The 25,538-nt window shown below is 40.9% G+C and overlaps 1 protein-coding gene and 1 pseudogene across 1 annotated transcript in view; one reads left to right on the top strand and one right to left on the bottom strand.

Annotated features, from left to right (window-relative positions):
* Positions 1-485: 485 nt before the first annotated feature.
* Positions 486-25,538, top strand: part of USP54 (ubiquitin specific peptidase 54) — a 118,195-nt gene continuing 93,142 nt past the window's right edge. Inside the window, exon 1 of the mRNA XM_049697265.1 lies at positions 486-500. The gene's annotated coding sequence lies outside the window, so the exon portion shown is untranslated. The remainder of the gene's footprint in view (positions 501-25,538) is intronic.
* On the bottom strand, positions 7,348-9,779 carry LOC125961110 (protein FAM136A-like; annotated as a pseudogene).

Genomic DNA, 25,538 nt, shown 5'->3' with positions numbered 1-25,538 from the left:
CTGGTTGAAGAAAATGAGTTGTAAGTTCTGAAAAGGGTGATTCGTCAGGTCTGACTCTGGGCAAGGACCTGTTGAAACAAATAGTGTGATGTTCACAGGGTAGAAGTGAAGAACCTGACCTCCATTATAAGCTGAAAATGAAATCCTTCTCTAGTGAGGCCATACTGGGAGCAGCAGCAGCTGCTACTGCTATGCTGCCGCCTGAATTTGGTGGCTATGTGAGGTGGCCAGAGCAGGAAATGATTCCGTGGCAGTAGGCATGTATAGAGAAGGACTTGTTCTGGCTCTGTCCAAGTGGTTACACAGGTTGTGGGTGTCACTTTAAACATACAAAGACCTGCTGGCTGGAGGAGGAGCAACTTCCTGAGGATCAGGTGCACATCTGAAGGGATGAGCTCATCCTTCTAACCAGACCTGCTCTAGATGCTGAGTGAATGTTTTCCTAATTGCAAGTCCTGCAGCTGGGAGAAGCAGGAAATGGTTGAAGCTTCAGGCACTTTGTGAGTAGCAAATAAACAGAAGCAATTTTGGGACTCTTTTGAAATGTGTGGTTGTGAATATCAAGTTGAAGGTGACACATGTGCACATTCATTTTTTTCTCTAAGTTGAGGTTTGCAGTAAAGTGTGTCGATGGTTGAGGAAAGCTTTGGTGGTTTTAACTTTATTCTAGTGATTCGTTTTGAGGTGACTTAATAGTTTATTTCCTATACTGTCTTGTTTTATTTTGCTTCTTTGGGAAACAAAAATCCTGGGGGTTCCTTTTTAATTTCCAGGGATCTCTATGGCTTTTTTAAAGCTTTAGTTAATGGGACTTAGCCGCTTTTTAAGTCCCCTGTGCTGGCTTTCAGAGCCCTATGCATGATTGTATTTTGTTTTAATTTACCTAAACTATTCACTATAAGTAAGCTTCTTTAAAATTAAGTTGGCTTAAAAAAGAAATATCAATTATTAATTATTTTTTAGTAAACTTTTTTCTTTTGAGATACTTCTCAAAATTCACACAGAAATAGAGGTCTGATATACTCTTTACCCAGTTTCATCCAGTGGTAATATCTTGTAAAACTGTAGTGCCAAATCACAACCAGCATATTGACATTGATACAGTGAGGGTACAGAATATTTTCATCACCACAGGATACATCATATTACCCTTTTACAGCTATACCCACTTCCTTTGCATCTACCCACTCCTTAACCCCTGTCAACCACTAACTGAAAAATCAGTTTTTAAGCAAGAAGCTTTGTGTGCTGTCTTAAGTAGTTTTGTGTTAGAGATCTACATGACCTTATGAAAAGAGCCCTAGGCTGCAATAGGAGATTTTGGTTCATTGTAGCTCTTTGACCTTGGGTAAATAATTTAAATTTCTCTGTTCTTCGGTTTCCCTATTGTAAAATAGGATAATGGTATATTAATTTCTATTTAACCTATTTATAGGATTTTTGAGAAATTCTAAAGTTCTTTAAAAAATAAGCACTCTATAGATTATTACTAGCAGCAAGGACAATAGTTTTCAAACTAGGAAGTATATAGCAAATTGTAAACTACAAACTATCCCAGATGGCAAGAATGATCATTTTAAAGTGAATTTAAATTTTAAGGCTCAGTTGAATTTCAGAGTACTGAATTAACTGGCTGATGATCTCAGAGTCACTGTTGTTAATCTTTGAGAAATCATAAAAACCAGAGAGAGACAAATGTCCTGATATCCAAAAAGAGGAAAGTAGTTGGAAAAGTGCAGACCTGTAAAATTAATGTTAAATACAGAAAAATTAAATTATAAGTGATCAAACAGATGATATGGAGTATTAACCCAAAAGATTTAGTATAGGCTGATTTATCATAACAAATTTCTTCTATTTCTATTCTTAAATTCTATTACTTCTATTTAGAATTACAAGGTTAATAGATCAAGAGATTGTTCTTGTTACAGTCATAATCCCACAGTTTCCCAGTCTTTCTTTCTTTTTTTTTTTAAATTAAGGGTACTTTAATTAATTAATTAATTTTTATTTTTGGCTGAGTTGGGTCTTCCTTTCTGGGCAAGGGCTTTCTCTAGTTGCGGCAAGTGGGGGCCACTCTTCATCGCGGTGCGCGGGCCTCTCACTTTCGTGGCCTCTCGTTGCGGAGCACAGGCTCCAGACGCGCAGGCTCAGTAGTTGTGGCTCACGGGCCTAGTTGTTCCGTGGCATGGTCTTCCCAGACCAGGGCTCGAGCCCATGTCCCCTGCATTAGCAGGCAGACTCTCGACCACTGCGCCACCAGGGAAGCCCCAGTCTTTCTTTTTTTAACAGCTTTATTGAGATATAATGCACATACCATATAATTCACCCATTTAAAGTATACAATTCAATGGCTTTTGGTTTATTGCATTTTTTTTTTTTTAAAGTAGATGTACCATTACATTCTCCTAGAATTGTACAAGGGCTCCAGTTGTCAGGGTTTTTTTGTTTTTGTTTTTTTAATTAATTAATTTATTTTTGCTGTGTTGGGTCTTAGTTTCTGTGGGAGGACTTTCTCTAATTGTGGCAAGCAGGGGCCACTCTTCATCGCGATATTAATGTTTTTTAATGTTTAAATTAATGCAATTTATTTAAACATCTTTATTGGAGTATAATTGTGTTACAATGTTGTGTTAGTTTCTGCTGTATAACAAAGTGAATCAACTATATGTATACATATATCTCCATATCCCCTCCCTCTTGCGTCTCCCTCCCACCCTCCCTATCCAACCCCTCTAGGTGGTCACAAAGCACCGAGCTCCCTGTGCTATGCAGCTGCTTCCCACTAGCTATCTATTTTACATTTGCTAGTGTATATATGTCCATGCCACTCTCTCACTTCGTCCCAGCTTACCCTCTCCCGCTCCCGTGTCCTCAATTACATTCTCTACGTCTGTGTCTTTATTCCTGTCCTGCCCCTAGGTTCATCAGAACCATTTTTTTTTTTAGATTCCATATATATACGTATTAGCATACGGTATTTGTTTTTCTCTTTCTGGCTTACTTCACTCTGTATGACAGACTCTAGGTCTGTCCACCTCACTACAAATAACTCAATTTCGTTTCTTTTTATGGCTGAGTAATATTCCATTGTATATATGGGCCACATCTTCTTTATCCATTCATCTGTTCATGGACACTAAGGTTGCTTCCGTGTCCTGGCTATTGTAAATAGTGCTGCAGTGAACATTGTGGTACATGATTCTTTTTGAATTATGGTTTTCTCAGGGTATATGCCCAGTAGTGGGATTGCTGGGTCATATGGTAGTTCTGTTTTTAGTTTTTAAGAAAAAAACTGTTCCATACTCTTCTCCATAGTGACTGTATCAAGTTACGTTCCCACCAACAATGCAAGAGGTTTCTTTTTTCTCCACACCCTGTCCAGCATTTATTGTTTGTAGATTTTTTGATGATGGCCTGTGTGCGGTGATACCTCATTATAGTTGTTTTTTTAAAAATTAATTTAATTTATTTATTTTTGTCCGTGTTGGGTCTTCGTTGCTGCGTGCAGGCTTTCTCTAGTTGCGGAGAGCGGGGACTGCTCTTTCGTTGCGGTGTGCGGGCTTTTCATTGTGGTGTCTTCTCTTGTTGTGGAGCATGGGCTCTAGGCACGTGAGCTTCAGTAGTTATGGCACGCAGGCTCAGTAGTTGTGGCTCACGGGCTCTAGAGCGCAAGCTCAGTAGTTGTGGTGCATGGTCTTAGTTGCTCCACGGCATGTGAAATCTTCCTGGACCGGGGCTCAAACCCATGTCCCCTGAATTGGTAAACGGATTCTTAACCACTGCGCCACCAGGGAAGTCCACCTCATGGTAGTTTTTTTGTTTGTTTGTTTGTTTTTGTTTTTGTTTTTGCTGTACGCGGGCCTCTCATTGTTGTGGCTTCTCCCGTTGCGGAGCACAGGCTCCGGACGCGCAGGCTCACCAGCCATGGCTCACGAGCCTAGCCGCTCCGCGGCATGTGGGATCTTCCCGGAGCCTAGCCGCTCCGCGGCATGAACCCATGTCCCCTGCATCGGCAGGCGGACTCTCAACCACTGCGCCACCAGGGAAGCCCCTCATTGTAGTTTTGATTTGCATTTCTCTAATGATTAGTGATGTTGAGCATCCTTTCATGTGTTTGTTGGCAATCTGTATATCTTCTTTGGAGAAATGTCTATTTAGGTCTTCTGCCCATTTTTGGATTGGGTTGTTTGTTTTTTTAATATTGAGCTGCGTGAGCTGCTTGTATATTTTGGAGATTAATCCTTTGTCAGTTGCTTCGTTTGCAAATATTTTCTCCCATTCTGAGGGTTGTCTTTTCTTTCTCCCAGTCTTTCATGATACATTTATAGCTGTTATATAGTAAAATATGGTTTGGTTGATTGACTAAATGAATGTGTTGAAGATTGAATAATTGTATCCACTTAGACTCTTGATTTCACCAGGAAAAGCCTCTGGTGGATTTTCTTTGGACCTTGGATAGAGTAAAACAATTTTATTTTTATTTATTTATTTATTTATTTTTGGCTGCGTTGGGTATTCATTGCTGCACGTGGGCTTTTCTCTAGTTGGGGTGAGCGGGGGCTTCTCTTCATTGCGGTGAGCGGACTTCTCGTTGCGGTGGCTTCTCTTGTTGCGGAGCATGGGGCTCTAGGCGCATGGGCTTCAGTAGTTGTGACACATGGGCTCAGTAGTTGTGGTGCATGGGCTTAATTCCTCCGCAGTATGTGGGACCTTCCCGGACCAGGGCTCGAACCCATGTCCCCTGCATTGGCAGGCAGATCCTTAACCACTGCGCCACCAGGGAAGTCCCATTAAAACATTTTTAAAACAAGTTAATCAGAGATGTAAGTATTGCAAAGATGCAGGAGTAGTTAATTTGACAGATGATAAATAAAGCCTTAAAAATTACGTCCATAGGGTGAAATCATGGGCTCAAACTGAAATTATACTTAGCAGGAGTAAGTCCTTGAATATTTAAATTCAAAACTTCAAATGCACAATAACAGGATGAGGAAGAGCTGGTTGGGCAGCAGTTCATGTGAAAAATATCTGGGAATTTTGGTTAATCACAAATGTAGCAGCAACTGCCTGTGCAATGTGGCTGCTAAAAGCACCTTCAGCTATATTATGTTTATCCAGGTCATAAAAGTTTTGGTTCCAATATATTTTTGTGCTAGGTTGGAAATACATTTTGCATATTGGTTTAAATGGACACTGATAAAGTTGAGAGCATTCTAAGGAAGGGAGACTGGACCAAAAATGGTCTGAAAACCATTTATGTAGGAAATTGTTGGGATTTGAGGAGGGGAGTATTGAGAAATTTTAAAATAATTTTAAACATTTATTTAAATTTTATGCAATTTAAAATGGAAACATGGGTATTTGTTATATAATTTTTCTTTCTGTCTTAGAAATAAAACAACAGAGATAAAACCAAAGCCCCTTCCCTCTACCTCCCTACAAGGAACTTTATCTTATTTTTATCAAAGTAATACATGTGCATAGTTTTAAAAATGTGGGTCTTCTCTGGTGGCACAGTGGTTAAGAATCCGCCTGCCAGAGCAGGGGACACAGGTTTGAGCCCTGGTCCAGGAGGATCCCACATTCCGCGGAGCAACTAAGCCCATGCACCACAACTACTGAGCCAGTGCTCTAGACCCCGTGAGCCACAACTACGGAAGCCGGCGTGCCTAGAGCCCGTGCTCCTCAGCAAGATAAGCCACCGCAATGAGAAGCCCGCGCACCGCAATGAGGAGTGCCCCCCGCATCGCTGCAGCTGGAGAAAGTCTGCGTGTGGCAGCGAAGACCCGGCGCAGCCAAAAATAAAATAAATAAAAATAAATAAAATTTAAAATGTGAATAGTTTATATGTGTAGAAGGAAAAATAGCAGTTATCCCCCCCCCACAGAGGCAACTATAATCAAGTGTCTTAAATATTTCTAATAATATAATCATATCAATTGCTTTTAAAAACTGTTAAATGTATATAAAGTGTTCAATATAAAGAATATGAAGTGTTGGCGCTTTTAAATACATATATGTGTTCTCCGGTATATTTTCACCATAGTTATGTGATTTGGGGTCGTTATTTATTATTTATATTATACCAATATTGAACCTGAGCTACATCATGTACAATGATGATAATTCTTTTTTTGTTTTGTTTTGTTTTGAAAAATTTCATCTTATTTATTTTTAAAACCAAACCACTAGGAAAATATATCACCGTCTTGAAACAGCAAACAGACAGGCTATATTATCAAGTAATAAGTTGCTAAAAACACAACAAGGTCCTTAATAAAACGATAAGGTGCCAGAACTGGGGCAAGAACAACCCATGTCGCAAAAGTGGTATTTGGTAACGGGGGCGGGGGGCTGTGTCCCATTTTTTGCTCTAAAAGAGTCACAGCTTGCCCCTGAGTTGCTTACTTTTTCTCCTTTGACCTTCATGTTGCCAAGGGTTTGTTTCAACAGAGCTTTGTTATTACAGGGGGCAAAGTAAGCAATACTGGGTTTAGGCTTTCATTCTATTTTGTTTTATGAAAACCAGATTTTTCCAAAGCCAGTACTTCATAACTCTCTTAATTAAGCAGCTAACAATTCATCTTTCGCTGTTCATTCCTGAATACTAGCATATAGCACAATCAAAATCCCATTTCCCTTCAAGGGTGAGTGTCACTGCAAGATTGTCTTGTGATTCGGCTGGCTCTGCTGCAGACAGCCTCAGGGCTCATCATGGCTGCCAGTTAGAGGGAAAGTTTGCTTCCCCTACCAGTGTGATAGCGCTTCTTATATTTTTACAGGGTCTCCAGGCCGAAAGATGTCATGTGTGAGAATTTTAAGAAATGCGCATCCACATTTTGACGGCCAGAAATGAATACCTGCAAGGACCCTTTCAAAGTTTTTATCCAAACTACCTCCCCCAACTCTACATCTTAAAGTAACTTCATGCCCTTGTATATAAAACAAAACCAAGCAAAACAGATCCCCAGAAGCCCCCTTCTAAATTAGTGACCTCATGGATTTTGTTTTATTTCCAGTTTGTGGAAAATGTTGTAGTGATCCTTCTGGTAAACAGCTCATAGTATCTGTGCCAGGATAAGCACTTGCCACATGAAATTCAGGCTCACAAAAACTCTCCTGTGCTATCTTGTGCTATCTCTGACCCAAATTTTAGCACCAATTTTTTTCACTTTCTAGGATTCAAACACAAGGGAACCAGTGTCCAGAGGCAAGTGACATAGGCCTTAAACTTGAAGCCATCCTTAATTTCCTCATTCATAAACTTTCCTTAGAAAACTCAAATCCCCATTCCTCTTTTTAAACAGATTCCTGCCTTCAGCCCGAATGGCCAATAGCAGACATCTATTTCCCAATGGACGAGAGACACTCCTTCATCTTCTTGGTCATGGTTGGGGTGAGGTTCATGTGGTCATCCACACACTTGTTCACGCAACTCTCCAGCTGCTGCTTCGCCTGAAGCTCTTTACTCCCTGCATCTATTGAATCTTTGGCTTTGTCGTTGCAATGCATAGTGCACCGGGCCAGACCATCCTGGAACTTCTCCAGCTCGCTGGTCACCAGGGCCTGGGCTTGAGCCAGAGGTGCATGGCAGCACGCAATGCACTGGTGCACTTGCTGCATGGACGCCTGGCTGTCCTCACAACAGATGGCGCTGCAGTGGGACATGAGGCCCTGCATCTTTCCCAGATGTTCTGTCTCTCCAGACTCTTCACCATAGAGTCTACCGCCTCCTGCACCAGGAGCTGCTGCAGCTCTGCCATGGCGACCTGGCGCTGCTCCCTGCTGGCCGGCACCCACATGGACTCCCGCTCAGGAGCCCGCTGCCTCGCTGCTTCCTGGGTCACTGTGGCCCGCCCTTTCCAGATAATTCTTTTCTTATACAATTTTTCATTTTCCTAAGCATAATTGCCTTGCTTTTTTCATTTGCTCGGTTTTTAAAGTTCTAATCATTATTAAATCATTCCCAGACCCTTAGCTAGGACCTAAAACTCTGCTCCATTCATTCAAATGCAGTAGATAAGTTATCAGTCCTTTTTTTCACCCTTAGAGATCTACCTTGTATATTCCATTTTTAAAATGATACATAGCATTAAATCTTAAGACTGTATCACATTGTATTTATTCATTCCCCTTTGATGAACATTTAACTTGTTTTCAGTTTTCCTCTAATTAAGGAAGATACATGTGTGAGAATTTTTCTAGGCTATGATGAGAAGTGAAATTACTAGTGTATTATTCATCTATTGCTGCATAACAAATTACCTCAAAATTTTGCAACTTAAAGCAGCAAATATTTGTTATCTGTGTTTCTGTGAGTTAGGAATCAGAGTGTGTCCCTCATAGGCTGTAATCAAGTTATTTATTTATTTATTTATTTATTTGGCTGCTTTGGGTCTTCATTGCTGTGTGTGGGCTTTCTCTAGTTGCGGAGAGCGGGGTCTACTCTTTGTTGTGGTGGGCCGGCTTCTCATTGTGGTGGCTTCTCTTGTTGCAGAGCATGGGGTTTAGGTGTGTGGGCTTCAGTAGTTGTGGCTTGCGGTCTCTAGAGCACGGACTTAGTAGTTGTGGTGCATGGGCTTAGTTGCTCCGTGGCATGTGGGATCTTCCGGGACCAGGGATCGAACCTGTGTCCCCTGCATTGGCAGGTGGATTCTTAACCACTGCACCGCCAGGGAAGTCCTTGTAAACAAGTTTTTAACAGGAGCTTTGATTTCATCTGAGGACTCAACTGGGGGAGGATCAGCTTCCAAGTTCTGCCTCTCCTGTGGCATGATTCCGCTTCTCACGGGTTAACTGACGGAGGACCTTAGTTCCTTTCTAGCTTGTTGGCTGAGGCATCCTTCAATTCCTTGCCTTGTGGGACTCTCCATACAACATGGCAGCTGGCTTCCATGACAGTGAAGAAGATGGAAGCCAGAGTCTAATCTAATCTTGCAAATGACATCCCATCACGTTTGCTATATTTTGTTAGAAGCAAGTCAGCAGATCCAGTGCATACTTAAAAGAGTGGGGATTACATGAGGGGATGAATAAAGTTGTGAACTGCTCCGAGTCTTGGTTGTACTAGAGTATTTAGCCTGGAAAGGGCGACTAAGGGAACACATGAGTTTTGTCTTATATAATTTGAAAGGCATATGTAAAGAGGAAATAGTAGATCTCCTCTGTTTTTGATCAGAGATTGAACTAAGAGCAGTGGGTGGAAATTAAAATGTATGGCCTTATAAGATGATGTGATTTCTGTTCTTGAACATAGTCTGTTAGGGGCTGGGTGACCTCTTGTAAAAAAGATTACAAAAAATTTTCTTGCATTAGATTAGAAACTTTAAGTTCTCCAAAGATTATTTCTACTCTAAAATTTTATAATTATAAATGAGTGAGTTTCAAACTGTTAGTATTTGAGTAGTCTGTTAATCACTAATCAGGGAGAAGTGTATAGGCTTACATGTGTATTTGCACATACGAGGTTTCATTTAGAAGATCCAGGTTAAAAAGTTAAGAGGAGAGCTATAAATTTACACTTTAATTATTTAAAATCACTGTTCTTTTCCTGCTTTTTTTTTTTTTTCGCGGTACATGGGCCTCTCACTGTTGTGGCCTCTCCCGTTGCGGAGCACAGGCTCCGGACGTGTAGGCTCAGCGGCCATGGCTCACGGGCCCAGCCGCTCTGCGGCATGTGGGATCCTCGCGGACCGGGGCACGAACCCGTGTCCCCTTCATCGTCAGGCGGACTCTCAACCACTGCGCCACCAGGGAAGCCCTCTTTTCCTGTTTTTATATTCCTTTGGCTACCATAGAATGTTTACTACTATAATTCTTATTTTAAAATATTAGCAGCAACTCAGTTTTTTCTTCTAACAAAAAATATTTTCATTGTAAAAGAAAAAATAGAAAATACAAATAAGGAAAAAATAAGAATACTTTATAATCTTCCCACCCAAAGATTATATTAACAATAACTATGTTAACCTCATGGTATAATGGTATATAATCTCTCTGACCTTTTAATTTAATTTTACATGTACAAATACGCACAGATTTATTATTTGTGCTAATATGTTCTATAGCATCACAGCAAACACTGAATTAATGAATACTGAATCATTGCTCCTAGGGGAAATACAGGATTAGGTTCCTATGAGTCTCTGGTCCCATTTTTGTTAACTAATCAACATGTAACCTTGTTTTATGTGTGTTTTTTTTAAAGGCACATTATTTAATATATATTATTGATTCACTAACATTGAACTCATGGTGAATAGCACTGTGACTTAATGCCTGAATGAACCTTATCTAACACACATATTTTCTCCAGAAGGCACATCACAGCCTTCTTGCACTTAGAAACAATAGACTTCAGTACTACACTTGGGGGTTATTTTAAACAGTGAAATCACCAACCAAAAGCACAAAAATGTGAAAAATGTTGTACTAAATAAACCACTAAAAGGACACTAGTTAGTAGTATGAGAGCTGAAACAGAAGGCTGAGTATTGCCTTCAGGCTTTGACCTAGTTGGGAATGTGCACCTCAGGCAACTCAAAATTTTCACCATTCTGTGCATTCACATGTCCATGAGTGATCACAGAAGTGTTGCAAATATTGATTTTGAGGTTACAAATTATTTTAGTGAGTAGGAAAATTGGCATATGAGGAATCCATGTAATGAGAATTGACTCTGCGCGTGTATAGTAGCTTTTGTTTTCCATTTTGCTTGATTTTATAAAAATGAAATATTTTTGAAAATACTGTTATAATCTGCTCTTTTCACCTAACACCCTAATCATTTATTCATTCAGCAAGTTATTTATGGCATGCCACTATGTGTCCACATAGTGTACTAGACTCTGGAGATACAGTAGCAAATAAGATAAACAAAGCCCTTGCCTTATGGAGCTTACATTCTAATGGGGAAGGTAGATAATGAGTAATGTCTGGTAGTGATAAGTACAATTAAAAAAACTAAGGCAGGGTAAGGAGATAGGGTGGCAGTTGGTAATTTTATTTTATTATATTAATTAAAAATTTTGTTTTTCTTTTTTTAGAAGTTTATTTTTTGGCTGCATTGGGTCTTCATTGCTGTGTGTGGGCTTTCTCTAGTTGCGGTGTGTGGGCTTCTCATTGCGGTAGCTTCTCTTGTTGAGGAGCATAGGCTGTAGGTGTGTGGGCTTCAGTAGTTGTGGCGCATGGGCTCAGTAGTTGTGGCACATGGGCTTAGTTGCTCTAAGGCATGTGGGATCTTCCCGGACCAGGGATCGAACCCTTGTTCCCTGCATTGGCAGGCAGATTCTTAACCACTGCGCCACCAGGGAAGTCCCTATTATCTTAATTTAATATACTCTTTTTAGGTAAACAAATATTGACTTTATTCGCAATTGGCCATTTTTAAAAAAAATTTATTTATTTTACTTATTTTATTTTTGGCTGCGTTGGGTCTTCATTGCTGTGCACGGGCTCATTGCTGTGGCTTCTCTTGTTGCAGAGCATGGGCTCTAGGTGCACAGGCTTCAGTAGTGGTGGCTCACAGGTTCTAGAGCACAGGCTCAGTAGTTGTGGTGTTCAGTAGTTGCTCTGTGGCATGTGAGATCTTCTCGGGCCAGGGCTCGAACCTGTGTCCCTTGCATTGGCAGGCGGATTCTTAACCATTGAGCCACCAGGGAAGCCCTGGCCATTTTAATTAATTAATTTTTATTGAAGTATAGTTGATTTACAATGTTGTGTTAGTTTCTGTTGTACAGCAAAATGATTCAGTTTTATATATATCTATATATTTTTTCTTTTTCAGATTCTTTTCTATTATAGGTTATTATAAGATATTGAATATAGTTCCCTGTGCTATACAGTAGGACCCTGTTGTTTATCTATTTTATATATCGTGGCGTATAGCTATTAATCCCAACCTCCTAATTTATCCCTCCCCTACTCCTTTCCCCTAAGTTTGTTTTCTAGGCAGTTGCCAATTTTATTTATTTTTTAAATTTTTTGTTAAAAATTTTTATTTTTTTTTTTACGAAAAGACAACCTACAAAATGGGGGAAAATATTTATATTTTCATTTATAACATTTATAAACATTTATAAATGATACAACAGACAAGGGCTTAATTTCCACAATATACAAAGAGCTCCTACAGCTCAACAATAAAAAAAACAAATAACTCAACTGAAAAATGTGCAGAAGACCTTAATAGACATTTCTCCAAAGAATACATATAGATGGCCGGTAGGCACATGAAAAGATGCTCAACATCACTAATTATTAGAGAAATGCAATTCAAAACTACAATGAGGTACCACCTCACACTGGCCAGCCTTAAAATGTCTACAAATAACAAATGCTAGAGAGGGTGTGGAACCCTCCTACATTGTTGGTGGGAATGTAAGTTGGTGCAGCCACTATGGAAAACAGTATGGAGGTTCCTCAGAAAACTAAAAATAGAATTACCATATGATCTAGCAATCCCACTCCTGGGCATATATCCAGAGAAAGCTATAATTCAAAAAGTTACATGCAGGGCTTCCCTGGTGGCGCAGTGGTTGAGAGTCCGCCTGCTGATGCAGGGGACACGGGTTCGTGCCCCGGTCCAGGAAGATCCCACATGCCGCAGAGTGGCTGGGCCCGTGAGCCATGGCCGCTGAGCCTGCGCATACGGAGCCTGTGCTCCGCAACGGGAGAGGCCACAACAGTGAGAGGCCCGCGTACTGCAAAACAAAAAAAAAAGTTACATGCAACCCTATGTTCATAGCAGCACTATTCACAGTAGCCAGGACATGGAAACAACTGAAATGTCCATTGACAGTTGAATGGATAAAGAAGATATGGTACATATACACAATGGAATACTGCTCAGCCATAAAAAAGACCGAAATAATGCCATTTGCAGCAACATGGATGGAACTAGAGGTTATCATACTAAGTGAAGCAAGTCAGAAAGAGAAAGACAAATACCATATGATATCACTTATATGTGGAATCTAAAATATGGCAAAATGAACCTATCTATAAAACAGAAATAGACTTATAGAGAACAGACTTATGGTTGCCAAAGGGAAGTGGGAGGGAGAGGGATGGACTGGGAGTATGGGGTTGGTAGGTGCAAACTATTACATTTAGAATGGATAAACAAGGTCCTACTGTATAGCACAGGGAACTATATTCAATATCCTGGGATAAACCATAATGGAAAAGAATATGAAAAAGAATATATATATGTATATATAAAAAATGGAGTCACTTTGCTGTACACCAGAAACTAACACAACATTGTAAATCAACTATACTTCAAAAAAAACATTTTTTTTTTTTTGGCTGAACTGCGCAGCATGCGGGATCTTAGTTCCCCAACCAGGGATTGAACCCATGCCCCCTGCAGTGAAAGCGTGGAGTCCTAACCACTGAACCACCAGGGAATTCCCCAGGAATACATTTCTTTAAATTGGTATGGACTCATAGATATTTATCTTATTCTTTAGCCTATAACCCAATATTACTTTCTTTTTCTTCTCAAATTGTTTCAGATTTGGCCATTGGGCACTCCTTTGGTTGTCTCCTGTGTCCCTTTGATATACCTCTATCAATTTAGGATATTTGTTGTGTTTTGTTTTTAGCATTTCCTTACTTTTTGACATTATAAGATGCTCCAGGCTCATCTCATGTATTTCTTGTCCCAGGCCTAGAATTAGCCATTTCTCCAAGGAACCTTGGATTCCTTTATTGGAGAACAGTATTTGAAACTAAGATGTCAGGTCTAGGTGTGCTTGTTGCAACTGGTGTGTCATTGATTCTAAACATTCTCAGCTGACAGCAAGTAAATATATGCGTGTATACATATACACATCTGTAAATATTTCTAGATGTAACCATCTTTATTTATTTATTTTTAAAAAGTGTTTTATTTTTTGGCCACGCCATGCAGCATGTGGGATCTTAGTTCCCTGACCAGGGGTCGAACCCACACCCCCTGCATTGGAAGCGCAGAGTCTTAACCACTGGACTGCCAGGGAGGTCCCCCATCTGTATCTTTATTAAGCTAAACACAAGTTTATACTCCAACTCTAATCTGTTACCACATGGATAATTTTAGCCTTTTCCTCTGTCTTATCTGTAACTTCCCATTCCAAACGTGAGAAACCTTCCACTATCTCCCATTCATTTACTTAATTGTTCAATTCCAGTATACATGTATAGTGTTTTTCAGAATTGTTAACTTGTACACCTGTGGGAAGCATCTGTACTAGCTAGAATGGCAGTGGTAACGTTCAGTTTCTTTGCCGTTAGTCTTAAAAACTCCAGTCATTTCCATAGTTGCTTAGGTCAGTACCTTTATCCACTACCCCCTTCAGTGAGGTTGTTTATACATTTGTATGTTTTTATTATGGAAAATTTCAAACATATACAAATGTAAGGAGAAGAGTGTGTTGAACTCACCTGTACCCATCACCAGCTTCATGAACTATTAAATACATGGTAAGTTGTGTTTCATCTATCCTTCCCCCACTCCTCCTTAGTCAACCCATAATTATTTTGAAGTAAATTTCTTACATATTATTTCATCTGTAAATATTCCCAAATGAGACTTACCGTAATTTAACCAATCTCCTATTGACAGACATTTAGTTTTTACTTATTACAAACGGTGCAACTGTAATATCTTTCTACATTATCTTTGCAAACTGCAGGGTAAATTTCTGGAAGTTGAATTGCTGAAACAAAGGGTATAAGGATTTTTTTTTTTTTTTTTTTTTTTTTTGCGGTACGCGGGCCTCTCACTGTTGTGGCCTCTCCCGTTGCGGAGCACAGGCTCTGGACGCGCAGGCTCAGCGACCATGGCTCACGGGCCTAGCCGCTCCAGGGCATGTGGGATCTTCCCGCACTGGGGCATGAACCCGTGTCCCCTACATCGGCAGGCGGACTCTCAACCACTGCGCCACCAGGGAAGCCCCAGTATAAGCATTTTAAATTGAGAAATACCACCAAATTAATTTTATTTCTACCAGGAGTGAATGAGAATTTACCCCTCCCCTCACCCTCACCTGCTCTGGTTTCACCAAACTTTTAAATACTTGGCATTCTGAGATACAAAAGGTGATAGTACTTTTCTTTTACATTTCTTTAATATGAATGAGATAGGACATTTTCCTTATCTTTATTGTTCATCTATTTTTTCTCTCTGTGAACTGGACATTTAAATTCTTTGTTTAAGGAAAGAAAATAAAGTGGCACAAAGGACCAGTTCCTTTCCCAAACCATTAATACCATGCTGTCATGTCTCCCTTTTCCCGTGTTCCCAGTTCAGATCACCAACTCGGGAGTGGTGTTTAAGTCTCTTTAATGAAGGTAAATACTTGCCCATCTTTTCCCCCTATCCTTTTGTCCCCCTTTTCACTCACCAAAGGTTCATTAGTTCTCTGCTTTCTTTGCACCTTGAGCACAGTCAGATTGTTTTTCAAACAGACGGTTTTAAGTCAGCTTCTGAGAGTACTCTGGGGAAATTTGCCCAAAAAGCAACAGGAAGGATTTCTACAGACATGTAGGGAAATGTTTGTAATTGTTTAGCAAAGGGTGTGCCCAGCAAGTGTCGTTTCAGGCTGCCTTGTTCATCTGTTCTGTCTTTCCACCCAAACGTAACACTTGTACTCTGACTTTTGCTGCTGTGACATGTTGGTGTCATTTTCAGCCTTATTTTTGTCACAGTGAATTATCTGTGTCCATTCACTTTGGACATACATGTAATCAGTACTGTTGACTTCTTGATTAGAGAAATCGTGATTGCATTCTGTCCTGAACTAAATGACAATGTCAGACAGTAAGAATGCCCTGACAGCCTGATTTTCTTGCTTATGTATTCTTTAAAAACAGCTATTCAAAATCTCATACACACATAAGTTGTTTGCCAAGCATTTGAAGCCATCTAGTTTTACCAGGTGGCAGCTGCTGTTGTTTATGGGAACCTAATTTAAACCACAGACATGGAACAGTGTCCTTGTTTTGCAAAGAGGAAAACTGTGATTTTTTAAAATAATAGCTTTATTGAGATATAATTCACATACCACACAATTCATCCATTTAAAGTTTTACAATTCAGTAGTTTTTAATATCTTTACAGAGTTGAACAACCATCACCACAATTAATTTTAGAATATTTTTATCACCTCCAAAATTAATGGTATATCTATTAGCAGTCACTTTCTATTTCTTTCACACCTCCTCTCAGTCCTAGGCAACCATTAATCTACTTTCTATCTCTGTAATTTGCCTATTCTGGATATTTCATATAATTGGAATCATACAATAGGTGGTCCTTGTGACTGGCCTTTTTCACTTAGCATGATATTTTCAAGGTTTATTCATGTTGTAGCATGTATTAGTACTTCATTCTTATAATGACAGAATACTGTTCTATGGTATGAATATATCACATTTTATTTATCAATTTATCAGTTGATATACATTTGGGTTGTTTCCACTTTTTGGCTATTATGAATAATGCTGCTATGAACATTCATGTACAAGTTTTTTTTTTTTTTTTGCTGTACACGGGCCTCTCACTGTTGTGGCCTCTCCCGTTGTGGAGCACAGGCTCCGGACGCACAGGCTCAGCAGCCATGGCTCACGGGCCCAGCCGCTCCGCGGCATGTGGGATCTTCCCGGGCCAGGACACGAACCCGCGTCCCCTGCATCGGCAGGCGGACTCTCAACCACTGCGCCACCAGGGAAGCCCCATGTACAAGTTTTTAAGTGAACATATGTTTTAATTTCTCTTGGAGATTATCTCTCTACCTACCCACCTACCTACCTAACCTACCTACCTACCTATCTATCTCTAGGAATAGAATTGCTGGGTCATATGGTAACTCTATGTTTAATCTTTTGAGGATCTACCAGGCTGTTTTTTACAGTGGCTGTACCATTTTACATTTCCAACAGCAGTGCAGGAAGATTCAGATTTCTTTCCACTCTTGTTAACCCTTATTATTTTAGCCATTTTGGTGTGAAGAGGTGGTTTTGATTTTCATTTCTTTGTTTAATTTAACCATGTTTTTTAAAAATTATTAATTATTAACAAGCTAATAAAAAGCAGTTTATTTTTTAGAACAGTTATAGATTTATAGAAAAATTGAGCAAATAGTGTTACCAAATTCAGATTCTGCTGCTCGCTCACTGCTCAAAAGCTGATACTTGACAGACATGTTGGTTGGAAAGGAAAGGTTACTTTATTCAGGAGGCTGGCAATCTGGGGAGATGGCAGACCTGTGCCTAAAAACCAACTCTGACGATTCTGCTTAACCATGAAAGTGTTCTATTTATTTATTTATTTGTTTGTTTGTTTATTTATTGGGTCTTCGTTGCTGCACGTGGGCTTTCTCTAGTTGTGACGAGCAGGGGCTACTCTTCGTTGCGGTGCGCAGGCTTCTCCTTGCGGTGGCTTCTCTTGTTGCTGAGCATGGGCTTTAGGCGCGTGGGTTTCAGTAGTTGTGGTGCACAGGCTTAGTTGCTCTGCGGCATGTGGGATCTTCCTGGACCAGGGCTCGAACCTGTATCTCCTGCATTGGCAGGTGGATTCTTAACCACTGTGCCACCAGGGAAGCCCCATGAAAGTGTTTTAAGGGAGAATCATTTGGGGAGGAGGTCAGTCTTCCTTATTTTGTGTGCAGGCTTTCTTCTGATTGGTTGGTAGTGAAGTAACAGGGTGGTGTTCCAAGAATCTTGTGCACAGCCTGAAGTTACCCTCCTCTACCTAGGTGGGGGCCTTATTTCCTACAGAAGCCCTCAAAGGTATTATTATGTATATTCCTTGAGGAGGAACCAGGACCCTGCTTTTATTGCTGCACTGTTTCTTTCTTTTTAAAAAATATTTATTTATTTATTTGGCTGCATCGGGTCTTAGTTGCGGCATGCGGGATCTTTCATTGCAGCGCACGGTCTTCTCTCTAGCTGTGGCCCTGACCAGGGATTGAACCCACATCCCATACATCGGAAGGCGGATTCTTAACCACTGGATCACCCGGGATGTCCCTGCACTGTTGTTTCTTAACTGCTCCTCCTTTGTTTCTGCATTCACTCCCTTCCCTGATAAGCAACTGTTTGAATCTGCCCTTTGGAACTCAGGGAAAGTCAAGGTGGCTGAATGAAGCCTGTTTCCTACAAACAGGAAACAGGGGACATGGAAAGGATTTATACCCAGGTGGGCCTCACAGGGTCCCGCTTCCTTTCAGTAGTAGAGAGTTACCCTATTGTGTCTCTCCACAGTTTCCCCTATTAGTAACATCTTACACTAGTGTGGCACATTTGTTGCAGTTAATAAACCAATATTGAAACATTATTAACCAAAGCCCATAGTTTGTTAAGATGTCTTCATTTTTTTTTTTTTTTGGGTATGCGGGCCTCTCACTGTTGTGGCCTCTCCCGTTGCAGCGGATGCGCTGGCTCAGCGGCCATGGCTCTCGGGCCTAGCTGCTCCGCCGCATGTGGGATCTTCCCGGACCGGGGCACGAACCCGTGTCCCCTGCATCGGCAGGCAGACTCTCAACCACTGCGCCACCAGGGAAGCCCCAGTTTTTAAAAAAAATATCTTTATTGGAGTATAATTGCTTTACAGTGTTGTGTTAGTTTCTGCTGTATAACAAAGTGAATCAGCTATATGCATACGTATATCCCCATATCCCCTCCGACTTGTGTCTCCCTCCCCACCCTCTTTATTCCACCCCTCTAGGTGGTCACAAAGCACCGAGCTGATCTCCCTTTGCCACGTAGCTGCTTCCCACTAGCTATTTTACATTTGGTAGTGTATATATGTCAATGCTACTCTCTCACTTCATCCCAGCTTAGTTATTTTTCTGTTTAAGTCCACATCTAAAATTCCACATTGCATTACTTATCACCACTCCTTTTGGTTATAATGGTTTTGCAAACTTTGATTATTTTTGATGACCTGGACAGTTTGGACTACTACTGGTCAAGTATTTTGTGGGATGCCCCTCCATTGGAATTCATCTGATACTTTTCTCATGATTAGACTGGGGTTATGGGTTTTTGGGTGGAAGATCCAGATATATAGTATCATTCTCATCACATCATATCAAGGGTAAATGTTGTCAACATGATTTATCATTGTTGATATTGACCTTGATCACCTGCCTGAGGCACTGGCTGTCAGGTTTCTTCACTGTAAAGTCACTCCTCTTGACTATTTCCATACTGTATTGTTGAGCAGCTTTTCATGTGCTTATTCATTTGTGTATCTTCTTTGGAGAAATGTCTATTCAGAACTTTTTTTAAATTGAGGTTTTAAGAAATACCCATTTTTAAATTGGATTGCTTTTATTATTCAGTTGTAAGTATTCTTCATCTATTCTAGATACAAGTCTCTTATCAGAAATGTAATTTGCAAATATTTTCTCCCATTTTTTTGGTTATCTTATTACTTAAAAAAATTTTTTTTTAATTAACTTATTTTAGGCTGCATTGGGTCTTTGTTGCTGCGTGTGGGCTTTCTCTAGTTGTGGCAAGCGGGGGCTACTCTTCGTTGTGGTGCATGGGCTTTTCATTGCGGTGGCTTGCCTTGTTGTGGAGCACGGCTCTAGGCGCAGGCTTCAGTAGTTGTGGCACACGGGCTCAGTAGTTGTGGCTTGCAGGCTCTAGAGCGCAGGCTCAGTAGTTGTGGTGCATGGGCTTAGTTGCTCCGTGGCATGTGGGATCTTCCCGGAGCAGGGCTCGAACCTGTGTCCCCTGCATTGGCAGGCGAATTCTTAACCACCGTGCTACCAGGGAAGCCCCATCTTATTACTTTCTTGATGGTGTCCATTAAAACATAAAAGTTTTAATTGTTATGACGTCAAATTTATCTATTTTTCCTTTTGCTGCTTGTGTCATATCTAAGAGGACTTTGCCTAACCCAAAATCATGAAGTTGTATGCTTAAACTTTCTTCTAAAAGTTTTAATAGTTTTAGCTCATTTATTTAGATATCTGACCCATTTTTATTTATTTATTTAAAATTATTTATTTATTTATTTTCGCTGTGCTGGGTCTTATTTGCTGCATGTGGGATCTTCGTTGTGGCCTGTTTAATTGTGGTACGCCAGATCTTTAGTTGCGGCATGGGGGCTTCTTAGTTGTGGTATGCAAACTCTTAGTTGTGGCATGCATGCAGGATCTAGTTTCCCGCCTGACCAGGGATCGAACCTGGGCCCCCTGCATCGGAAGCATGGAGTCTTACCTACTGGACCACCAGGGAAGTCCCTGATCCGTTTTTAGTTAATTTTTTTTCATATGGTATGAGATAGGAGTCCAGCTGCATTTTTTTGCATATGGATATCCAGTTCCCTTGTAAGCAGGTAGGGTTGGGGTTCCCCAGAGAAAGAGAACCAGGCATGGCTTTCTTGATATAAGAGTAGCCATTTTTGGCCTAAGCCATTTTATGATCTAAGCCTGGTCACAGTGCTAGTCCTTGAACAAGTCTCAGTAATTAGTGATCTTAAGGGAACAAAAGAATGCAAAAATAAGCAGACCAGTTGTCAGACAAGAGAAGTAACAATAGCAAAGATAATATATCAGTTGTAAAGACTCCCAGTTCTGTTTCAGTGGTAAAGATTAGCATGAAGTGCTCAACCACCAGAAAAGCTGGAACTTGAGGGATGATTATGTTGACCTTTTCTGACCCTTGTGACTTCAGTCAACTAAAGCTTGGACTCTGTCGTTGGCCCAAGTCCCTTCATGAATATGCATGTACTCTTAGCTTAAAACTTTCCCAATTTTGCTATTTGGGGAGACACTGCTTTGGGAAAGATCCTTGGTGTTCTCCTTACTTGCTGCAAGTAATAAATCCTTCCTTCTCCCAGTCTTTGGCTTGGTTGTGTCTTTTGGCTGGACATGCATCAAGAGGCGAACCCAATTTTCGGGTAACAGCCTCAACGCTATTTTTTTAAAAAATATTTATTTATTTAATTTATTTATTTGGTTGTGCTGGGTCTTAGTTGAGGCAGGCAGGCTCCTTAGTTGTGGCTCGCCGGCTCCTTAGTTGCAGCAGGTAGACTCCTTAATTGTGGCAGGTGGGCTCCTTAGTTGTGACGTGCAAACTCTTAGTTGTGGCATGCATGTGGGATCTAGTTCCCTGACCAGGGATCGAACGTGGAGTGTTATCCACTTCGCCACCAGGGAAGTCCCCAGTACTGTTTGTTAAAGAGACTGTTCTTTCCCCCTTGAATTGTCCTGGCATGATGGTGTGACTTTGTTTTTTTAAAGGATTTAAAAAAATTTTTTATTTATTTATTTTTGGCTGCATTGGGTCTTCGTTGCTGTGTGTGGGCTTTCTCTAGTTGCAGCAAGTGGGGGCCACTCTTTGTTGCAGCGCACGGGCTTCTCATTGTGGTGGCTTTTCTTGTTGCGGAGCACGGTCTCTAGGCATGTGGGCTTCAATAGTTGTGGCATGCGGGCTCAGCAGTTGTGACACACGGGCTCTAGAGTGCAGGCTCAGTAGTTGTGGTGCACAGGCTCAGTTGCTCTGCGGCATGTGAGATTTTCCCTGACCAGGGCTTGAATCTGTGTCCCCTGCTTTGGCAGGCAGATTCCTAACCACTGTGCCAATGATGGTGTGGTTATTAAGGTTCAGTTGAACATGGGGAAAAATTTAGCACGTGTGTGTGTGTGTATGTATATATATATATATATATATATATATATATATTTTGGCCGTACCACGTGGCTTGCAGTATCTTAGTTCCCTGACCAGGGATTGAACCCAGGCCCTGGCAGTGGAAGCATGGAGTCCTATCCACTGGACCACCAGGGAATTTCCCCTAGCATGTATATCTTAATACATTATTAGTAACTCTACCCCAAATCAGTTATAAAATGCTGAAATGTGGTAGAAATCTCAAAGGCTTTCACTACAGCTAGAGAAGACCAGAGACGATTTAGGATAAATATTGCCCAAAATGTAAATTACTCTGCTGACAGCATAGCACAACTGTAGACTCAATTTGGTTCTTGTGAAACCTCTTAAGGAGAGTTTTTGCCTTTAGAATCTTCTGAGTTAACACGCATAATTATTTCAGTGACATAGCAAGGTGTTATCAGAACTGGGAGCAAATTGCTCTTCATTTTATTCACAATTTTAGTTTGTGGCCATCCTGAAATTTTGGCACAGTCACCACTGTCCTTTAGTCCTCTCATTATGTGCCTGCCCTAAATCTTCACAGATTTGGAGTAAGAGCACTAGAAGAAAGAGCTCTAGAAGTTGCGCTCTGGTGCCGAATTGAATCTTGGAGACAGAGTTTTGGGTGAAGTAGAAAAGAATAGCTTTATTGCTTTGTCAGGCAAAGGGGGACACAGAAGACTTGTGCCCTGAAAAACTGTGTGTCCCAATGTGGGGGGATTTGGTGAGGATTTTTTTTTTTTTTTTTTGACCATGCCACATAGCTTGTGGGATCTTAGTTCCCTGACCAGGGGTTGAACCTGGGCCCTCAGCAATGAAAGCAAAGAGTCCTAACCACTGAATCGCCAGGGAATTCCTGATGAGGAGTTTTACAGCAGTGGTTCAAGGGTGGGGTTGCTGATAAGGATCAGGGTGTGTGCAGGCCCTGCACACCTTTAATCTGGCCTCAGGTGGTTTCCTGATGAGCTTCTGGAGGTTATTAAACTGTGACCTTCTCTGGAATAAAGAATGCTAATATCTTCCATTTGTTGGGGATTTTAGTTCTGTAAAAGAGCTCAAAGATATCATTATGAGTATCCCTTGAGGACCCTGCCCCAAGGCTACACTGTTGTTTGTTGGCTGCTCCTCCCTTGTCTCTGCATCCCCTCCCTTCCCTGATTAGCAACTGTTTGAAAGGCTTCCAGGCCCAAGAGCCCCACAGAGTCCTGCTAGGTTTCACTAGCATTTAGGTGATTCTGTGGTGCTTGAGAGATATTTGACATCCTTACTCCTCTCTAGAAGCTTTCAGTCTCTTTGAAGAAATTTTAAACCATTGTTCTAGAGATATGTTGGCTATATTCATAATGACATAGTGCTATTTCAAATAATTTTTAGGATAATGCAAGATGTAATTAAATATATGAATTTAAATGATAATGATATTATGACATTAGAAACTCAAATAAGTGGCCCCTGACTGCCTTTCCTCTTTTTTCAGAGTCCATTTGTGTGAGAAATACACAGAACTGTTTTTGGATGGTTTGTTGCTTAGGTCTGTGGTTAACAGCCAGAGTTTATCCGAAGTATGTCCTTAGGATCATAATTGTTTGGTTTTTTTTTTCTTCTCTCTTCCTTTTTTGCATTATACCTCTTCTTAGTAATGGGTACTTGAGTAAAATAATCAGCTATTCAAGGTACATATGCTATTTACTGACACTAAATAAATCTCAGAATATAAACTAGATACAAATTAGCTATATAGTTTTTATTGTTTTCTATGGACTTTCCAGTATATTCTTCTTTACAATCTAGAGTCAAAGGCTAGAAGATTTTCTCTTGGGTTCCTTGTTAACTAAGATCAAGTCCATATTTTATTTTCATTTTCCAAACTCCAGTTTAAGCTTTTTTTTCCCCCATGTGAACACATAGCCAGGAGTCAAATGCTACTGTTCCATGGGCTTCCACTTGATATAAAGCAGTCTTTACTCTGCCCCTCCCCACCTCAATCCTCCATAATTTATTTAAAAGTCTCCAAATTTCCTCACTGCTCCCTAGAGTGCTAGAATCAAGGCACTTTTATTTTCCAATCTGGCTCCTACTCTGGAGCCACTCAACTCCTTCCTTTCCACAAATATCAGCATTATCATTAGCATCTCAGAAATAAAACCCAACAAAAATGATTTTTGGGGTTACTCCAGGAGGGAGTCACCTTGGTTTTTCTTAGAGAAATTCTGTTTCTCTTTTATGACTCTAAGAGAAGCAAAATATTCTCTTATTAAATTGAACATTCTGCTGTACCCTACCCCTCTGGATAGTGGATGTGACCAAGTGGGAGTTTTCGGCCTATGTTCTTCCATATCACCCCCCCACATACCCCACCCACCCACACAAGGATTTCTCTTGATTGTTTTATTCAAGTCTTAGAAGTAGTTTCTCCCTGCTAAAATTTTTTATATTTTTTCAGAGGTCTTTGTCTGTATAGTCAAAGGTGGACTCTTATGGTGTAACATTCCCTGCAAAGTACTTGAAAAATAGGACAAGTTTTGTTGAAGCACAGTTTTACAAAGTACTGTTGTTATTGAACCGAACTTGAGTTCACATGCTTGGAGCCTAGGAAAGCCAATCTGCTGATACCAGGTTGTGATGAAGGAAAGCACAGCATTTACTGCAGGGTGCCAAGCAAAGAGAACAGTCAGTTGTGCTCAAAAGACCTGAACTCCCCAGTGACTTTCAGGGAAGCTTTATTTGTCTAAAGTTTTTTTGATGTGGACCATTTTTAAAGTCTTTATTGAATTTGTTACAATATTGCTTCTATTTTATGTTTTGGTTTTTTGGCTACGAGGCACGTGGGATTTTAGCTCCCTGACCAGGGATCGAACCCGCACCCCCGGCATTGGAAGGTGAAGTCTTAACCGCTGGACGGCCAGGGAAGTCCCAGGGAAGGGTTTTTTAAAGGCAACATTATGGGTGAGGGTTGCAGGGTGCCTGATCAACTCATGGACATTCTTCTGATTGGTTGATGGTGAGGTAACAGGGTAATGTTCCTGGAATCTCAGTCATCAATCTTCTGGTTCCAGATAGTCTGGGGTCTAGTGCTTGTGGTTAGATGTAGTCACCATTCTCTACCTGGGAGGTCGGTGTGTGTGTGTGTGTGTGTGTGTGTGTGTGTGTGTGTGTCTTAGTTTCTGCAGAACAGCTCGAAGATATGCATCAGATTGTTATCAGTATCCCTTCAGGAGGAACCAGGAGTCCTGTGACTAATCTAATCATTGATTGCATGAGGCTGCTCTTTGGAACTCATGGAAGGCCTAGGAGACTAAAGCCTTTTTTCTACAACCAAGAAACTGAGACACGGAGCGGCTTTTGTACCTGGGAAGGCTCTGCAGGCTCCTGCTCAGCTTCACTGTTGTAACCAGTGTCATCCAACTTCAGGATCCCTGAACATTTAAAAATGACATCTAAACCCATATATGTTAGTCTCCCTCTTTGTTTGGGAACCCTTGACTGAAACTCCCCACCTTGGCTGGGGAGGCAGGATGATAACTGCTTGCCTGCATTGTCTCACAGTAGGAGGTCCTGAAGAAGAACATGGTTCTGCCGTGGAAAACTAACTGGGAGAATTTGGGAGGAGCTGAAAGGAGGGAGGACACGCCAGTCCGTAGTATGTCTTGTAAAACTAACCTGGAAAAATTTGGGAGGGGCCAGAAGGAGGAGGGAGGAGACAATGTGTCCTGGCAACCTCCCATAAACCTTCACGATGAAATCCATCTTAGCTGAGACATGCCTGTGCCACCAGGAAGGACCCTGAGTCAGACCGAATATGGGCCAAGCAAGATGATTGGCCACCTGGAAACTGATCCCCTTACCTTAAAACCTGAGACTGTGAACCACGGGGCAGAGGA

Source organism: Orcinus orca, chromosome 14 (genome assembly GCF_937001465.1).
Source record: "Orcinus orca chromosome 14, mOrcOrc1.1, whole genome shotgun sequence".
Lineage (NCBI taxonomy): Eukaryota > Metazoa > Chordata > Mammalia > Artiodactyla > Delphinidae > Orcinus > Orcinus orca.
Note: the sequence above shows the minus strand (reverse complement) of the source record. Positions and strands in the feature narration are given on the sequence as shown.